At 31.1% G+C, this 13,585-nt stretch overlaps 1 protein-coding gene and 1 long non-coding RNA gene across 2 annotated transcripts in view; both read right to left on the bottom strand.

Annotated features, from left to right (window-relative positions):
* Positions 1-13,585, bottom strand: part of LOC134718656 (uncharacterized) — a 137,998-nt gene that overhangs the window by 113,776 nt on the left and 10,637 nt on the right. The gene's annotated exons all lie outside the window — the stretch shown is intronic.
* On the bottom strand, positions 7,835-12,893 carry LOC134718659 (uncharacterized). Its single transcript, XR_010107412.1, has 5 exons — positions 12,745-12,893; positions 12,171-12,296; positions 9,187-9,351; positions 8,198-8,319; positions 7,835-7,940 (listed from the first exon to the last, which is right to left on the bottom strand). It is a non-coding gene; the product is annotated as an uncharacterized LOC134718659 (long non-coding RNA).

Raw genomic sequence — 13,585 nt, 5'->3', positions numbered from 1 at the left:
TTTGCACCATTTACAACTGATTGATGGACTCAAAATTAAGGATCATTTTCGTCGGTTTGTAAATGTTTCAATGTAGTTTGTTCAGGGTTATATGTACTAGTATCATGAATACGATACTACTTAAAATAGTTAACTCCAGTTTTTCTGAGTTTTCTCTCTCGGCTTACTGCGAAAAAGATATATGAGCAGTTGTGTTAATAAAAAGGGCATGTTTCTAAAATTTATAGAGCATATTGATTTTATGAGGGGTTTTTTATGAAGAAAAACTTTAAGCCCGACGGTGAAGATAATTGTCCGAAAAGGAAAGATGTCAAGTAAATACGATATCAGCCATATCTCTATGCATAATTGTTCAAATTGAAGATGTAAACAACCTTGTATTTTTTTCCTGACGTCTGATTTTTTTTTAATCTTTATTTTAATTCTTCAACATATATATACAACAGATATACTACATATAACACAAAATTATCACAAGGCAATGTTGTTTAAAAGTATAATGACATACATAATCAGTACAATAATTAGAAATCAAACGTTTTGACACCTTCGGTTTTTTGTAACAGAGTATTAATTTTATATAGTATATCTCCCTGGACTTTTTTGTATTTTGATTGAATGCCCATCGACAAGGGTTTTAAATCACACGCGTACAGACTGAACAACGATTTGGTTTTATATTAGTTTTGTCATTTTTCTTTTGTTATTAAGGTCAATTTATTTTGTTCAAATTCATTTTATTTGATCATGTTTTCTAAAAACTTACCACAATAAATACAAAACTTTAACATTTTACAATGATACATAAAGTTATTACAAACCAAATTTATAAAGTTTTAAATTTGTTTTGTAATTTAGCTTCTTTGTATCTATGTAGTTTCACGGGGAAATAACTCTTAATTATAAACCTTTCGTACCAACGGTTACTTGCAACGGTTGGTTGAAAGCATAATCGAGTGCACACACTATTGTTTCCTACGAATACAAGAAGAAACCACATGAAATTAGTCCCAAATTACAGCTAAAAATTATCAAAACTGTTCTGCATATGATTCCTAAAACATGTGTTGATATCAAGCGTTTGCATCAATAATTTTCAAAAGTTAAATGACGGCTCCCACTTCGTACTACGGTTGGTACGGTAGCAAATCTGGAAACCTCTAGTAAGTACTATCAAGACCTTTTCGTGCGTTTTATGAAAACCATTTCTTCAGTTTGTAGTTTCGGTACTATTTAAACTATTGATATTTAGTATTTTAAATTTCACTTTTTATCTAACTTCATTATCAAAATTACAGGGTTCTGCTTATGTACATAAATTATATTATACCCGGATCGATAAAATGGTTTCGTCTGATGAGTTATATATTTGATATTATACCTGGATTGATATAATGGTTTCGTCTGATGAGGTATATATTCTTGTTGACTTGCCAGATGTGTATGTCTCCAATGTACCTATTATAAAATACAAAATTAATTAGAAAAAAATCCTTAAAGTTGAAGACACGAATGACGTGAACAAAATGTAAATATGAGTAGCTAATTATCTCATCAATGTTTCCGTTGATGTGCAACCAAGCGTCATCTCCAATTCATCAACTATTTGTTCAGGTTTGGCCATCTATAATCATTACAATGACTGTTTTGTAAACTTATTTACTCCTGGATGTATATGATTTGTTTTTAATTTGACGGAAGGCAAGCAACTAATTGTTCATATCATGTACGGTCCAAATCTGCTGTTGCTGCTTTGGGATCTTCGTGGTGCAAATATGCTTAAAATCGTTAAATTGTCAAGAGGGGAAAATGCAACCGACAATACAAAACAGACCACATAACGACAAACAACACCTTAAAAACGAGCAATAACTATAGATTCAGCAATATGCACCCCATCAAATACCGATGATAAACTATTGTTTCCAAGAGCAGTTCTGTTTGAAATATTGTGCAATTGCAGGGCCTCATATCTTGACTTACATCTAGAAATTGACAATGAGGGTCGTTTGAAAACAAAACTTTACGACAAAAGAGATGATTTCAGCTTTACAATAAACTGCTCGTAGATACCAGGACTCAATCTGTATATACGCCAGACACGCGTTTCGTCTACAAAAGACTCTCAAAATACTGAACCGCGAGGAAAATTAAAAACGCTAAGTATCTAATCAAATGGCAAAATCAAAAGCCTTAACAATATCAAACGAATGGATAACAACTGTCATATTCCTGACTTAGTAAAGGCATTGTCTTTTGTAGAAAATAGTGGATTGTAGAAAAAAGTCGAGTACACCTTACACTGATATAGACGTATATTTTGCTTGTCCTGTTTTGAAGTTATATTTTCTATTGGATTTGGATATTACCAGCCGGAATAGTTAAAAACGCTTTCCTAACAGTAATGTAAGTTTTATTACTGACATTTTTGCAAAAATAATGCCTTAATTAGATGTTTGAGTGAACTTCACTTCTTCATGTGTAAATATTGAGGTACGAAGAAGGGATATTATAATGGAGAAATTACCAAAACCATTAGTTGCGCTTATTAACAGTATTGTAGACGAATATGAACATTTTACTTGGAATTCGAATTACTTAGGCGATAAAATGAGAATTTCGTTGATTTGGACCAGAGGTGAATATGTGAATACAAACAAAGGTGTAAAACATAAGTCGAAATCAAGTAAAGCCAGGGACACTAAACGGTTAAAAACGTGGCAAGATAAGAAAGAAAATTTACATATCGACGATTATATAGATACTAGTGATATAGATACTGATAGTTCAGAGGAAGATATGAGCGAATCAAGTGATGAAAATCAACAAATCGACAAGGTAAATGTCCCGCTGGTAACCCCTGAAAAAGTAAACATTAGACCGGTTACGAAAATTACTCACCCGGTACAAGTGTCTATTATTAGAAGTGGGACATTAAAAGATGTATCATATCCGTATCTGATACGCTGACGTATCTAAACGTAGATATGGGTTATAATTCAAGTAATCATTTACGTGCTTTAAAAAATAGTACTAGTACTCGAGAACAGGGAAAAGAGATTGGGAGAAAAGGAAACGGCAATATATATATTTTTTTACCTCTTTCATTTCTAATTTATAAATTATGTTGAATAACTGTTTAATTTATGTATTAGTAATGTTTACATACTTGCTTCTTGTATGTAAAAATCTGGACTTAATTATATTTATTGCGCTAAAAGTGATGTTTCTATTTTATTTCAGTACTTGAATTACTATACAATTATGAAAACATAATCATTGCACGGACGACAACAGTAGCTAACATTTACACACATATAACAATCACGTGATTTCCGTGTCAATCTATATGTCGTGTACAAGTTGCGATTTTGTACACGTTATAACATGTACAAAATTATTGTACATGTTATAACTTGTATAATGCAAAAATACAAGTTATAACATGTACAAAAGTACCTCATACATGTTATAACCTGTACAAAATATTGCTTTAAAATGGTTTTAACTTGTACAAAATCGAAAAATAAGGATATTTTTCTATTATCGTAACAGATGATATTGACCTCAATAACATTTTCATAACTTTTTTATTATTCCTTCATGTTAGTGTGTTTTGTCCTTTTTTGATACAGGTAATGTCTAGGGGTCGGTATTACGAAGCATTCCTAAGACCTGTCATAAGATACATGTATATCTTAGGACATGTCTTATGATCCTCTTATCTATAGACATATCTTTATTTGATGAATTATAATTGTGAGTGTCCAATTTGAAGGCAATGGTAAAATACTTTCATTATAGTTGACCCTTAAAGACATAAGAGGATATCCAGGATATATGTGTCTACAGATAAAATTTGGAATTGAAATGGGGTATGTGTCTAAAAGACAACAACCTGCCCATGGAGCAGACAACATCTGATCCAAAGGCAACAAATACATGCTTTCAAAGTAGAGGATATATATTTAAAACATCAAAATGACATTCGCCTCATGCAATGATCTTATAGTTTATGAACAAAAATTGAGTTATAAATTTACATAAGTCATGCTGAAGGCCAAAAAATGTTGAAGAGAAGATCCAAAGATATTGATAATGAAGCGTGGTCCAATGAAAACTATTTTAGCTCTCTCTTGCTTTTACAGAGTAAGCATATAAGACATTGTTTTAGTCTTTCCATGCTATTAAATCGAGAGGGAGTTTTCCCAAAAACTATTAGGAATCGATCTTAAAACTTTTTGGAAGAATTTAGTTACTAGTATCTAATTATAATTGTCATTGAGGAATGCAAGCTTTTAGTAAACAGTTTCACACTTATTTAAGCCATGATGGACTGCATAAAACATACAGTTACATGAAAACACATTTTGCCAACATAAGTCATGAAACATATATTTTTGAAATTTTGTGATCATTGTCCTTTACAGAAAAGACACTTTGTGGCCTATTTATTGTTGTTCTTTATGCATTGGTAAATTTGAATGTATATTTTACTTCATTACAAATTTTGTACAAGTTAACACCATTTTAAAGCAATATTTTGTACAGGTTATAACATGTATGATGTACTTTTGTACATGTTATAACTTGTATTTTTGCATTATACAAGTTATAACATGTACAATATTTTTGTACATATTATAACATGTACAAAATCGCAACTTGTACACGACATATATACTTGTATATGTTTTGAAACTTGATATTTAAATCATTAGAACTACCCAGGCGTGAAGTTGAAATTCAAAACAAATAAAGGTAGCGTTAAGGTTTATGTACCCTTCTGTAGCCATTTTTGTACGAATTTTTCAAACCTCAATTGTATCAAAACTAAAGAGATAATAAATAATAGAGATAGGCCATTAAGTACATGTTCCAAGAGGAAACTTGATGCAAAGCATTATTTTTTAATGTTTCATTGCATTTGATAGAAAAGGAGGACTTTGTGGCAAATAAATCAAGATTTTTATAGAAAATCCACAGCCTTTAATACAGATATTTTTGTTATAAAATTTGAATCATAAATTACTCACTTGATTTTCTATGATGTGCTAGTTTTTATTTTTTTCAAAAAGTTCTAACTAACCTGTAAATTCCAAAACACCTCGTGTTGAGTCACTAAAGTCGATCGCACCCTTAAAGGTGTATTGATTTTGGCCATATTTATACTTGTCTTCACCAATAACTACATTTATAAACTTGTTTTAAAGAAATCAATGCTAGCACTGCATGCAATAATCCTATATCTATCAGTCATCAAATTGCCAAATATGAGAGTACAAAGATAAAAGTTGTGGATTTTCTATAAAAATCTTGATTTATTTGCCACAAAGTCCTCTTTTTCTATTAAATGCAATGGAACAATAAAAAATAATGCTTTGCATCAAGTTTCCCCTTGGAATATGTAAAAAATGGCCTATCTCTATTATTCATTATATCTGTAGTTTTGATACAATTGAAGTTTGAAAAGTTCGTACAAAAATGGCTACAGAAAAGTACATAAACCTTAATAATATTCATACACTTACTTTAGATTTGCTAATAAAAGGGAATTGAATCATCCACAGCATATGAGTCGAATTGATTACTACTACCATTAAACTAAATTTAGAAATTCAAATGTAGCAGGCAATCCTTTTTTTCAAATATGTAGTGAAGTACACCTTCTAGAGTGCGCTCGACTTTAGTGATCTAATCTCGGACTTAATACAAGTTTTGTTTTTGAATAGTTGTTACATTGCAATGACTTTTTGTTAACAATAAACGCTATCACATTAAGAAGTGTGTAAACTATGTTTAAAATTTTATAATAAAAATCCCTGTATTCAAGTCTGTAGATTTTAATATATTTGCCACAAAGTCCCGATTTTCTGAACGAAGTTTCCTTTGTATTATATATGCACAATATGGCAAATCTCTATTGGATCATTGCTGTTTTGATTTTATTACACAATTTCGTAATACAGATGGCCACAGAAGGACTCGTAAATCTAAATTCACGACGGAGAAGTGGTGATGGTTAAGATATCGAGTGATTACTTATACACGAATATTCATAAATTGAAAACTATCATGTAATAAAAAGAGTGTAGCAATGGGTATAAATGAAAGAAAGATATCAAACATAGAAAGACATATATTTAAACCTGAAAATAATCTATTAAACACTAACACATATATTTTTCTTAGATACGTCAATGTATCAGAAACGGATACGATACGTCTTTAAATGTCCCACTTCAAATAAGGCAATCAATAAAAACAATCTTGAATCGCCACCAGAAAAAAAAGAGTGTGTCGTAGTTCGATATGTGGAACGAGTGTGGAAGTTCAAAAACAAAGTGTACACACAAATATAAAGGAATGTGAACATGTAGAAATAGATGACGAAATAAAAACAGTCGCATCCAAATCGATAATTACCGGGAACAGTCCGTGTAATGACAGCCACTATCAGAAAATAGTGTTTAATAGACGACTTGAAGGTGATCTCGTATTAGGAAAAATTAAAAGAGAGATACAATAGTTATTTGTAATACAACAAAGCAGAAAATAATTCATGTGAATCTTAATACGAACAAATCAGGTTATGAAGACACAATGTATTATATTAATAGATATAACGATTTGAGAAAAACGGACGATGAAGAAATTAGTAGTTATGTTTTTCATGTTCCGAAATTAGAAAGATACGCGAAATTTCACAAACTTTGTCCGTGGTGTTTTTTGGAATGAACAGTTATTTGGAAAAAACAAGATCCGTTTCATGCGTGAATTAACTCTTTAATTATATTGTTTATTATGTATCAAAACTTAGGTTTGGAAACCAACCTATTTTTGTTAGGACTTAAAAATATTAGTTAAATATAACATTTGCGTATGCTAGCATTTTGTGTATTTTTTCTTGGAATAGTTCAAAGGCTATTTTATTGTTTTATATATGTTTTACCATAACCTAGAAGTTGAAATGGGAAGATATAAAAATGTACCCAGAGATCAAAGGTTATGCAAACTTTGTAATAAAATTGATGATGAATACCATTTTTTACTATACTGCAAACTAAACTCAACTTTAAGAGATTGCTTATTTTTAAAGATTAATAATTTAAATCCTGATTTTACAAATTATCAACCACTTTTAAAGCTAAAATTACTTTTAATTCCTAAATCTGAGCTTTTGACAGAAATTGGTGACTTTATAAAGCAATCATTAGAATTGCGAAAATGAGGTCCATGTCCATCAAAGGCTACATTAATTACCATTTATAACTATGTTTTTTTTATGTTTATATTTGTAATTTTTCACTGTCTGTATTAAATGTTGTATTTGTGTTTGCTTGACCCATATGGGTGTATTTTTGCAAATAAAATTATACTATATAAAAATGAAAATATTAAAAAAAAAGAAAGTATATTTATACAATTAGTTTATCATAGGATAGATTGATAAAAAGTGACATAGATATAATCACTTTAGTATATGACAATTTGATGACTTAGAGTAAATGAGCGATTTGTTGACTTGAGTAAATGAGCGAGTTGTTGAGATAGAGTAAATGAGCGATTTGTTGTTGTTGTTTTTTTCTTTTCAGGGAAAAATGACAATAATTGACATAAATGTTTGATATATGTGTAATTGTAATCTGTGATATGTATATAGAAATGAGATTATAATAAAGATAAAAAAAAAAAAGAAGAAAATAGTGGATTGGACCTGGTTTTATAGCGAGCTAGTGTTTAATACACATATAGTTAAACATACTAAAATATTACATACCATTAGCATAATATATATCTACAGCTGTTTCTGCAGATGACCCAGTTACACTTATTTTGAGCACTGTGATAGTACTATCAACGGTTATATTCTTGTCATTAGTTTCAGTGACAGACCAGTCAAACGAGTCTATTAGTATTGCAGTTGAAGGAAATGTTTCCTACAATATAAAGAAAAGTTGTTTTTATTTCCCCAAAATAACAGCTTCTAAAATTAAAGCTAACATCATTTTTATTCTAAATAAGACGGTGGGGTTCTTTTTCCTTATATAAACTAATCCTACCATTAGAATCACTACACATTATGGATATAGATCGATAGTATTATACTTTACAACTTGTTATTGAGTTCCTTACACTGAATTTATAGTGTAAGTTGTATATTTGTTCGACATTACTAAACGTAATAAGAATTTACCCCTATTACAGTTTCTAGGACTTTTCCAATGTTTTCTTTGTCTGTTTCGTGGACATTTCCGCCTGTTGCTTCTGCTATTTGTTGGAAAAAGGACAATTCAGATGCAGATCGTTCAGTTCGACCTATAATATCAGAACAAATTCATCAAACATCAATGCAGACTTAGCCTGTAATTCAGTGGGTGTCGTTTGTTTATGTGTTACGTATCTGTTTTTCGTTCATTTTGTTACATAAATAAGGCCGTTAGTTTTCTCGTTTAAATTTTTTTACATTTTCTTATCGGGGCCTTTTATAGCTGACTATGCGGTACGGGCTTTGCTCATTGTTGAAGGCCGTACGGTGACCTATAGTTCTTAATATTTTCTTTTGTGGATAGTTGTCTCATTGGAAATCATACCACATCTTCTTTTTTATATTTAATACATTATTTACGTCAAAGATCAAGGATAAGTCGAAATTTATTGATTTATTGATTTTGTGAAAATTTACTGTAAATAAAACTTTAAAAGCTAATTCGAAAAACTATTTTTTTTCAACATTCGGGCATATATGACCTACACTTTAGCAAGTTTTGGCCACATGTTTTGATTTTTTCATGTTTTAAATGCCATGCAAGTTCCTTGTTGATTTTATCCTTCTAGTTGTTTTCATTTGAACGCCACTGCTCATTTGAAGATTAATCCCGCGTTTGGTGAGTTGTGTGTACAGAGACAAACATTTCCTAAATATTCAGATCAATATCGATATATCATGTATTCTGTTTAATCCTGTGGCGGATCATAAGCAGAATCAGGAAACTTACAATTTTCTGCATTTTAGGTTTTGTTTCCTTTCTATATGTAATGACTCTGAAATGTTTGATAATGTAAATTGAAAAGGCTACGCAAGACAATAACAAATACTTTCAATTGTTTTGCGACGAACGTAAAAACACGAATACGATTTTTTCAGTTTTACTTGTATCATAACTATACCAAGCTAATACCTACCTAATGCTGATCTTTTTCTGCGAGTACACTGACTGGTTATTAATGGCGTCACTGCTATATTCTTTGCTCTGGCTGCATCAATGACGTCTTGAATGCGATCAGCATCCTATGCGTCTGCATCCGTGAATACATACAGAGGTGAGTTATCTCTCATCAGTGCTATTGCTGTACAAATGGCAAAATACTATTTTTTCACGCTTGTGATATCACCATCCAAAAACATATTTCACAAATTTAGAATTACCAATAATCATTTGGGATATTATTGACAGAAAAAACATTTTCAGTTTATTTTCAGATAAAAAACTACACTTGGAAGAGCACGGACGATGTTCAAACTGTTGATATTTTAAAGTTGCTAAAGGGCTATGAATCAATCAAATTAAGGTCATCACATAAGAAATGTTACGGTCGCTATCATGAGCTGATTGGCCATTATGACAAACGTGTGTCAGAAATCATATCTGATATTCTTCCTCAGTCATAATAACCTTCCATTTTTACCGAACTGAACAAAGAAAAAACGACGGGTGCCGTATACGGTGCAGGAAATGCTTACCTTTTCGGAGCACCTGATTTCTCTCCCGGTTTTTAATGGAGTTCGTGTTGTTTCTTAATTATTATTTATAACTGTTGACGTAAATGTCATTTGTTTTTGCGAGTCTTTGTTTACTCCTTGGTTTTGATTGTTATTGTCTTTGTATGTATGTTCCGAAACATGTAACCACAGATTACAATACAGAGCCCACCAAATATGAATAGAACTGTAGTGAACAATAAAACCGTATACTAGATTTACCAAATAAAAGTGGAAGAGTAACGTGGTTCATTTGCATTGGTAAACTGTTTAAACTTGGTTAGAAAAAAGATCGTTACCATAAATTGCTTCATTAAAACCTCTACTAAATTCTTCAATAGATATACAGATTTGGTTTTGAAGTTTGTTTGTACATGTAGAAAACTTATTTCAAACGGGATAGCACATCCTAATTTTTACAGAAATGTTGTTTACAGTGCCCGGAAATTTAGAAACGATCCTTGTAAACTTATCGATCCTTTAAATAAACTTATCCTAAAAGGTTACCAATTCAACACTGTAATTAGATCACAGAATATTGATTTATTGTTATTGATATTGATTTTGTTATCAGTATATTAAAAGCAAACTAATTTTTATTGTTATATACATATACACATTCATGGATCTACAATCAGTCGATATCTGTATTTTGGCATTGCAGGTTATGTTTTTCTCTGACTGTTTATGACGTCTGTACACTAAATCCATTGGATTTTGGATATGTACTGATTGATAACTTAGCTTCAGATCCAAATTCTTTTTATTAGTTATTAGTGGCTTTGAACTATCTGTCAGTAAATTCGAGTACTCTCAGATCTGTACTAAGTGTCTTTTTGTTGTTGGGATGTACAAGAAGACGACCACATTCACTTGTATTTGTATTTCTATCCATGATCTGATGAGTTAAGCATTTTTAAACATATTTTTATAATTCATTTTTATGTTGTAATGTTACTTTACTGTCCCAGGTAAGGGGGAGGGTTGGGATCCCGTTGACATGTTTAACCCCGCCACATTTTCTAATATATGCCTGTCCCAATTCAGGAGCCTGTCATGTAGTGGTTGTCGTTTGTTTATGTGTTACATATGGTTTTTCGACCATTTTATGTACTACATAAATTAGGCCCTTAGTTAGAATTGTTTTACATTGTCATTTCGGGGCCTTTTAAATCTGCTATGCGGTATGGACATTGCTCATTGTTGAAGGCCATATGGTGACCTATAGTTGTTAATTTCCGTGTCATTTTGGTCTCTTGTGGAGTGTTGTCTCATTGGCAATCATAACACATCTTACTATCTTTATATGAAATTTAGTTATTATAATCAGACATTCAAACATTAAGGTTTTTCTGTTTGAATGGTTTTACACTAGTAATTTTGGGGCCCTTTACAGCTTGTTCGTTTGGTGTGAGCTCAGTGTTGAAGGCCGTACATTGAACTATAATGGTTTACTTTTTTAAATTGCTATTTGGATGGAAAGTTGTCTCATTGGCACTCACACCACATCTATCTATATCTGTTAAGGCATATTATTAGTTATACGGGTACCATTTCAGACAACATATATGACAACTGCAAGATAAAATACTGTGATATACAAGAGTATGTATTGCCCCATCATTTGGGTATTTAACATGATTTCAGTCTCTGGGTATGGATGCATACTATAAGCCCATAATAGTTGATATTTGCATTGGTTCACATTTAACAAATCTTATGGAAATAAAAATGATACAGGTTTATTATTCGAAGAGAAATAAAAAAACAACATAATTTAGTCCAATAGGAATGATACATGTTGTCTTCAATGAAATACATGTTTCAGCTCTAAATCGCCGCCTCTCAGACACAAGGCTAATAAAACTTTAAAACTTGAATTCAAAAGATAAAGCAAGAACATATTCCTGCATAAGAAATTGGCCAAACATTCATGTTTGTGTCTAGTTATAAAAAAGAATATATAATATTATTACAAATGATATAAAAATTGAACTGCATACAGTGAACAAAAAGCAAAATAAATCAAATAAATCAAACACATTAAACGAATGTATAACAACTGTCATATTCCTGACTTGGTACAGGCATATTCTTATGTAGAAAATGGTGGATTAAACCTGGTTTCATAGCGTCCTAAAAACTCACTTATACGACAGTCGCATACAATTGCAGTATATTGACCATGATGTGTGAATAAAACAAAATAGACATTATAGATGAAAATGACAAAAATAAATGCCAAACAGTTCAAACGAGAATACCAAAAGATTTAAAATGACGTTTGATTTCCGGTTTGTAATTATGGCCTAAATTCTGCCTGAAATGTTAACAAGAAAGATTTCAACTGCAGATTACGTAAACCTCAATTAAGGTCGTAGTTCTATATCTGATGGTAATTTGATACCTGCTAATATTCCTGCACCTGCATATTCCGGACAGTCTCCGTTATCTCCATGTCCCGCTTCAATTGCTTGAACTTTCGTAATCATGACATACCCATCAACGTATCTATGGGCGGAATTCAAGCTAACTGAAAAGTAAAATTCGATAAAACAAAGTGAAAGTTACAACAAGATACTGACCAGGACAGAAACACAAATATCTATGAAATGAAATATAGTGATCCAGAAATTTTATTCAAAACCAATGAAATAGATTTTTAAATAACGATAAATTGGGTGTAAATTATCAGACTAAAAGACGTTTCAACTACACATTTGGACACCAAAAGGGACAGAAAATTAAAAAAAAAAAAAAAAAGGAATGCAAAAATTTCAGGCGAAAACTGCGGAACAATTGTTTTTTCCTTTTTTCATTATTTTTTCATTATGTAAAGTTTTCTTTTAGGTAATAATTCTATTTACGAATTTACATTTAGAAATCAAATGGGTGCCTTCTGTTTTTTTTTAGAGCAAATTAATAATTAATATACTCGATAGTACAAAAAAATATAATTCTAAAAAAAAAACCACACCTACCTGGATCATGAAACAAAGATAGAACATAATCAGCAGGTTCATTGTCAGACCCGACAGTGGTTGTTAAATGCTCTATCACATGTTTTTTGACCTCATCAATATCGTCTGCCATAGAACTAGTATAGTCTATTGCAAAAGCTAGAGTCATGTCCTTCCGTCTTTTAAATATATCTTCGAACAAAGTTGATCCTATTGTTTTCAACATTCCAGTTCCTTGATGAAAAAGAAAAATTATAGTAAGTACATACTACTATACATTAGAATGTCCAAAGATGACTCGAGATCAGAACGACTTTAATAGGAAAGGAGGTTTATGCGTACCTATCGATGAAAGGTAAGCTGGGATAATGCATTTTGTAGACAAAAACCTATTGACCCCGTAACAGTATCGGCAACTATACCGCTAAATTTGATTGCAAGCATCAATAGAATAAGGAATAGGCGACAGTAGTATACCACTGTTCGTAATTCATAAAACGAGGAAGAAATTTAAACAAATCCGAGTTACACATCAAAAATAAGAGGAGAACAACGACAAAACAGAAAAACAACACTAAAATGCAACACACACAGAAAGGAAATATAATATAAAGAACTGATATTCTAGATTTACATATAAATATCATATTATGGGTGTGATCCAAAAGAATGGTGCTACCTTGCTGTGTTATTATGTGTGTTAAACGAATAAAAATGTGAATGAAAGGAAATTTGATTTCAATGAATCTGCATAAACAAAACAATACATTTAAGAATTGGATGCTTCTTTTTGTAACTTTATTGGTGTGTAAAAGCGTTGACCGAAGTATATTTTGTATGAAGCGCGGAAGCACTTCATTTT

Source organism: Mytilus trossulus, chromosome 5 (assembly GCF_036588685.1).
Source record: "Mytilus trossulus isolate FHL-02 chromosome 5, PNRI_Mtr1.1.1.hap1, whole genome shotgun sequence".
Lineage (NCBI taxonomy): Eukaryota > Metazoa > Mollusca > Bivalvia > Mytilida > Mytilidae > Mytilus > Mytilus trossulus.
Note: the sequence above shows the minus strand (reverse complement) of the source record. Positions and strands in the feature narration are given on the sequence as shown.